Genomic DNA, 6538 nt, shown 5'->3' with positions numbered 1-6538 from the left:
TGCAGGAATAGAAGTCGAGGATTTCTCCGTACACTGAGCTTCATATTTTTCCAGACGAGTAGACAAGACTACGAGTTGCTGCCTAAGAGAATTTACCTCATCAGATGGAACAGCGCTGCGAGATGTGCTTGATGGGCGATTTTCTGAGTGTTTGATAGCTTTACAGCCCCACTTGTTACAGCGTTGGCACTTGTGTTGTCGGCCATATGAGCATTTGTTGCCGTCTTCCTCGCAATTAGATTTGGAAAATCGATTGTAATTTCTGCATATCTCCGGTTGTTTTGACGTGTCTTTGCGGTATTTTGGACAGTACCTCGACAGATGATTTGTTTCTCCACAAGTGTAACAAGCCCTCTGCTGTCGTTGGGAGTGCTGATCTTGAGATTTCATGGAGGTTGAGGAAACAAACGCATTCGGTGGTGTAACTTTCCATTCATCGAGCGGCTGATTTGGTTTCGAGGCGGTGGGCGGAGTTTGAAATGACAACTCAACACGACGAGCCGCTTCGACTGCTTTATCGAGGGTTTCAAATTCTGATGCTTTCACAACGAGCTGCTGAGCAATACTAGGCTTGACTTTAGAAATAAACTGTGAAATAACAAAGGTAGGACAATCTTTCGCAATCTTTTCGCCAAGTTTCTCTAATTGATGCAGTAGTTTCTTGTATTTGAACGCAAACTGTTCCACTGACTCGCCACGCTCTTGTTGAATGGCGCTCAACTCGGCTGCTAATCGGCGGCACTTGTCTTCTTTTGATTCGCCGAATTCTGCACGTAATCTTTCGATGCAAATGTTAAATTGGTCTTCTACCGCTTTATCTGCGTAGCCCTCTGTAGTTTTTGCTATTGACAACACAGATCTCGGCCAGTCCCCAACACACTGTTGTTCAAGAAGGGAGAAACGTGTTCCGGCGGGAAGATGCGAGGTTTGCTGGTTGAACCGCTCCAGAAATTCCGAGATATCGTCTTGTACCACACTATCTCGACGAAACGAAGGAAGCTGCATCGAAGGCATACGAAGACCTTGTGTATGTTCGTGTTGAACTGGTGCTGGAACGGCTTCGGCCATGTTGCCGACTGTTTGGGTTACTTGAGTTACGTTTGTTGTTAAGTCTTTCACAACGCTGACAAGTCCAGCCACGATGCCTTGCAATTCTTCAATTGTAGCTGGCATGATGAGTTCGACGAAATTTGGGTTCTCCACCACTTGTAAAGGGACTAGCGGGGGAATTGAGAGTAACCACTACGAGAATGAACTGTAAACACAACTTTATATACACTTTAACTGTAAACGAGGAGATGCTGATTCGACAAGAACTGAAGAAGAAGGAAGACTCGCGTTCGCTTGACTCTTGCTCGCTCCATGTGCTATGTCACGTGACTAATGTTTATCAGTCCCATAATTCCACTACATGGGGGGGGGGGTGGGGGGGGGGAGGGATATGGTGATCTCTGACTCTCCGATAAAAACTTCGTCCAACTAATCTTTGTTTACAAAATTTTTCACCCAGCCCCTCAGATATATAAGAATCTGGCAAGTAATATAATCTTTCATTAAATATCCTCAAAAGTCACTCGATGTTGGAGATGTTCCGTACTTGTCAAATTTAAAGTCAATTTTCATAAACCTTCCACTTGAAATAATCCATGCTCGTCCATCTTTTTTAATAACGGACAAATAATTGGAGATTCAACCTGCAAAGAAAATAAGAACTGATTTCAAAACCGCAAACTTTGTTTACAATATAAAGCTTGCTTCATTAACATAAGCGCTTCACTTTCTGATCAAGCTACAAAAATATTAATTCTGAATATTGAAAGAATGTGGTACGATTAACCTTCGTTATAAATTTGAGCCCGATGTATTTAATACGCCGATTATTAAGTTTCACAAGCTCTTTTAATATCTGGATGGATTCTGATTAGCTCATTGCATACCTTATATATAAACTCGCTGTAACATGGGCAGCCTTTTCCTGCCCAGTCTTAGTAAAAACTAACAGAAAAAATCCTGCTCTCCCGTATTTACTCCATCAAACGCCGCCCTCAAACAAACGCTACCATCGATTAAACGCCGCAGATGGAAGCAAAACTACCATTGAACGACACGATGCGTTCTCTACGCAAAGTCGTATGCCAATGAGGCAAAATGTAAACAATGACGTCAGCAAAGATCGCCCTATACAGTAGTCTAGTTGTTATACTAGCAAATTTCCCACTAATGGCGAATGCTCGTACAGTTTGTCACGCATTGGCAAGCTGAAAGTCGAATTGAATGACTATAAAATTGGCCAAAAAATGCTTTTGTCTTTACTGACATGACCTAAATAGTTCTATTTGGAAACTCTCTTCATCACACAAGGAGAAATGTCTCTTTAAAAAAAAAAACATTTTCTCCAAGCTATTTGTTCAAGCTACGTAATCTAAATTGTTAATTAACTGCTAGTAATGACCTTACCCTTAGAACATATTCACAAGTGCTAGGCTCTGTTAACGAAAGGGCAAATACAAAACCATTTTACAGTCCTTTAATATAACGGTCATGCACTCCGGGTCCAATACGCGTATAGTTCACGGTCGATCTACAACCATTAACAACATGCAGTCTTCATTTTAGTCGCTTCAAATGAAAACTAAAATTTAGTTTGTTCTTGTCCACTATCCCTTATTTACAGCCACTGAAGTTTACAGTCTAGAAATCTTTCTAAAGAAACTCAAAGTTTTACTTCGTCCCTACGAGTGATAACGAAAATGTCTTCAGTGTTCTAGTCATCTTTCCTCTATTCAGTAAGGGTGCTTTCCTTTTGTCAGAACTTTTTCCACGAGTTTTCCCCACAAATCCTTTACAAGATTGTATATTATTTGTGCATTGACTGATTTGACAGGACAAACTTGATAAAAAACAGAATTCTGTTCTTGAACATAGCGAACTGGCTGACCAGTTCTGACAAATGGAAAGGCCATAAGTAAAGTTTACTATCACATTTCCGCAAAGCGAGATACTCGCTAAGCGCACTTCAGGAGTTCACGAAAAGCGTTTTTAAATTTTTCGAGTCTCCAGCCGTATATAAGAGGGTTAAGGCAGGCGTTCAAACCCAATGCAAAGTCGTACGCTATGTACTTGAGGAATGATCTGCGTATGACACGCGGTGCGCCGAAGAAACGGAAGCTCGTCACCACCAACAACGGGAAGAAACTGAGCAGACATACTCCAACAACAATAGCGAGAGTGAGGGCGCCTTTTAGCTCATTCTTGATGGTGGAGGTTCCTTGAATGTCGTCCTGGTCTCTGATCTGTCTTCTGTGCTTTCGAGCCACGAAGAAGACGTATCCGTATGAACAAATAATGGTCAGTATGGGAATGACAAGCAGCGATATCACCAAGAAGATGAAATAACCTCTGGTAACAGATGCCATTTTTGGGCGGTTCGCACGAACTGCCGCTCGAGCTCGTTCCCGGAATTGAAAACATGGATGCAAAGCTTGGTAAAGCCTTTCATAGGACCGTTCACTGTCGGCTCTGAGCGCCAGAGGAAACAGTAAGGTAACAGCAATAGCCCATAGCCAGACAATGAGGCAGGCGATCACTGCTCGGCGATTAGTCACTATGATGTGGTATCTCAAGGCGAATTTAACGGCGATGACGCGTTCGACGCTGATCAAAGCGAGGTGAAGAATGATAACGGCGACGAGTACGAGGCTGAATCGAGCACTCGATTTGCACAGAAACTGGTAGCTTGCAGGATCCGTGGCTTCTCCAAGTCTAAGGATGATAAACGTGATATGGAAGATGAAGGGCATCACCGTCAAGATGTCAGCTACGGACAAACTCACCAGAATACAGTTGGATGCAGTTCGCAAGCTTGGAAATTTGTGAAACGCTTTGAACACCAGAAAGTTTCCAAAAATGGTAGCGACTAACAGGATCGTTTTGGCGCTGATCGAAATGATTTTTACCTCATCCGGCGGCCCGTTTGGTTTTGCTGTAGAATTCATCATTTGTGTTTTCGAAAAGAAAAAAAGAACTAGCTCTTTTGATGTCCTGAATAGAAAATCGTTTTTAAAATCGCTAAAAATTACTGGCGAAGACTGTTGGGCTCTGAATTGGTGATAAATGTTCATAAAACAACTCGTATAATAACGGGGAAGTTGAAGAAGTATTGCCTAATTCTTACTGCTCTTTTCTTAACCAGTTTCACCTGGTATCATGTAAATATAGATAACGTCAAACTCCATATATGCCATTAAGTAATGATTGACAGTTCCATTAAGTTTCATCTCCCCTCGAGATTGTTTTCATTTTAACAACAGGTTTCACTAAAACCTTCAAGCTTTAAATGCATGTAGGAGAAAAACTCCTGCATACATGAAAAAAGATGTCATGTTTCTTGCTCGAACCTGGCTCGCTGAATATTCAAGTAAAATAACTCTGTTTTCATTCAAAGACTTCTTGGACATATAATGATCGCTTATTTAAATTTTGGATAACTTAGAGTATTGATGTGCTGTCTTGTAAACGTCAAACTCCTTTTTCTTTTACACACTTAAGAGTTAATTGAACAAGTCAAGCACGCAATTAAACAAATGCAAATACCCAACATCCCAAAATGTTAGAACTGTTTTGCACAGAACTAAATGTTCAAATTTTTATTGAGTTTTATTTTCTACTGCTTATAGATGATTCTTATAATTTTTGGCAATAATTGTGCAGATAGTAATCTAACCATTAAAACAGGAAGTTTAAATTAAAATGCAAATTAAAAAGTGCAAATTTATAAGCATATTATACTGTCTGTAAATAAAACCACCTGCCTCCGTTGTTTTTGAGCCACGCAATATAATTCAAGGCGAGAAGGGAAGAGAAATGTCTTGAAATTTTTTTTTTTAGCCCAGACAGGGCGAAAAGGGAAAAATGATACACGAAGGCAGTGCAACGTTTGCAACCGAAGCTACACCGAACATTAACCAATCACCGGGCAGAACGGAATCAAAACATTTCAGCATTTGCGATTTGAGCCAATCAAATGCTTTATCTTTCTACGAATCCACCATAACAGAGGTGGGTCAAGGTTGTGTTTTAGGCAAAACAAATTATTCTCACGGCGCCTCTCTCCAACAGGGCAATATGTTAGGCAGGCAGAATTAAACAATTGAGTGTTTTTGTCAAGAAATATCGGCTAATAGTTGCCCCGCGGAAATTTGATGTTGTTAAAACAAATATTAGCCCTAGCGGTGAAGCTTCGCGGGCTAACTGTAGGCCGGCTGGATTACAAAAAAAAAATTAACGGACGGGCACTATGGGCTGAGTGCCCTTCGTGGATGAACACTTTCGCGTCACGTGATCAATTTAAGGTCGCGGGGGACACCTTAGTAGTGTGTCATAACAGAGGCGGAATTTTAAAAGAGCGCTTTTAGAAATAGGTAGAAGGCATTCAATTAAAATTTGCGCATTTAAGGTCGCGCAGGACCCTTGCAATCATTAGCATGTATTTATTTAAAGAGTATGCACGAACTGCCGGACGACTGAAGCCGACAACAAACGTAATATTCATGAGAATATTTGTCTTTAAACTCTTTTGTACAAGTAATTACTAGTAATTGTTCTCAGCTTTGTGCCACGTGCATTGGAACATAGGGAATTATCATAATTAGATTCACAGCTTTGAATATATCACACGTTGTTGTAAACATTGACTCGGAAGGTCTTCGGAAGCTTCAAAACCTGCAATTTTGTGTCCAAGTTTTCTCCGCCGATATAGAATTTCAAGAGTTGATTCGCGAGGAACATAAACTTGGTGTACTCTATTGTGCTATGACTAGGGCGAATTTTTAAATTTCCTTCTCAAAATGAAGATAGCACGTTTCAAAGTTAAGATTTCACATTTTTGCTCTCTTAGAAGCCATTAACTTGTAGCAGTTTTTGTAATTGAAAATTTCGTTCTAGCCATAGCACAAAAGAAGTTAAGATTTATCACTAGGCTATATAATCATTTAATTTGGTGCGCTGTCCTACCCGAAAACTTGGACACAAAATCGCATTATCTGCAGTTAAACGTTTAAGGGCTTGTAACATCACAGACAAAGGTCATCTTTCAGTAAAAGGACAATCATGGTGTAATTCCATCATCCCCGAATATCCTTGTTAAATTTTAGAGGAATCGATGTTCAAAATGTAGCGAATTAAAGCTTTACAAGATAGCACTCCGTCAAGAAATTTGGCTAATGAATTTATTAATGAGCAAGGGTCCCGCGCGACCTTAAACCGCCATAACTTGCTGGAAAAATTTAAATTAAAAAATCCGCTTCTGTTATGACACTCTAGAGATATTGACTGATTAGTTTTTGACAAGATCACAGTGTGCTGTCTCCTACTCGTTCTACAAACTCTGCCACGAAATCATGTTCTTCCCAATTTGGCAGTATCGTGGCTATAACATCGCCGTAGGTACAACCTACCAAATAAAAGATGACATACATAATCTTTTATCATTTCTTTATGTCTCTGTAAAATTTGAGCTTAATCGCATTCATAACAGCCG

The sequence above is a fragment of the Oculina patagonica genome, chromosome 11 (genome assembly GCF_052425735.1).
Source record: "Oculina patagonica isolate OP01 chromosome 11, crgOcupat, whole genome shotgun sequence".
Taxonomy (NCBI): Eukaryota; Metazoa; Cnidaria; class Anthozoa; order Scleractinia; family Oculinidae; genus Oculina; species Oculina patagonica.
The sequence above is the reverse complement of the archived record's forward strand: the minus strand, read 5'-3'. Positions refer to the sequence as shown.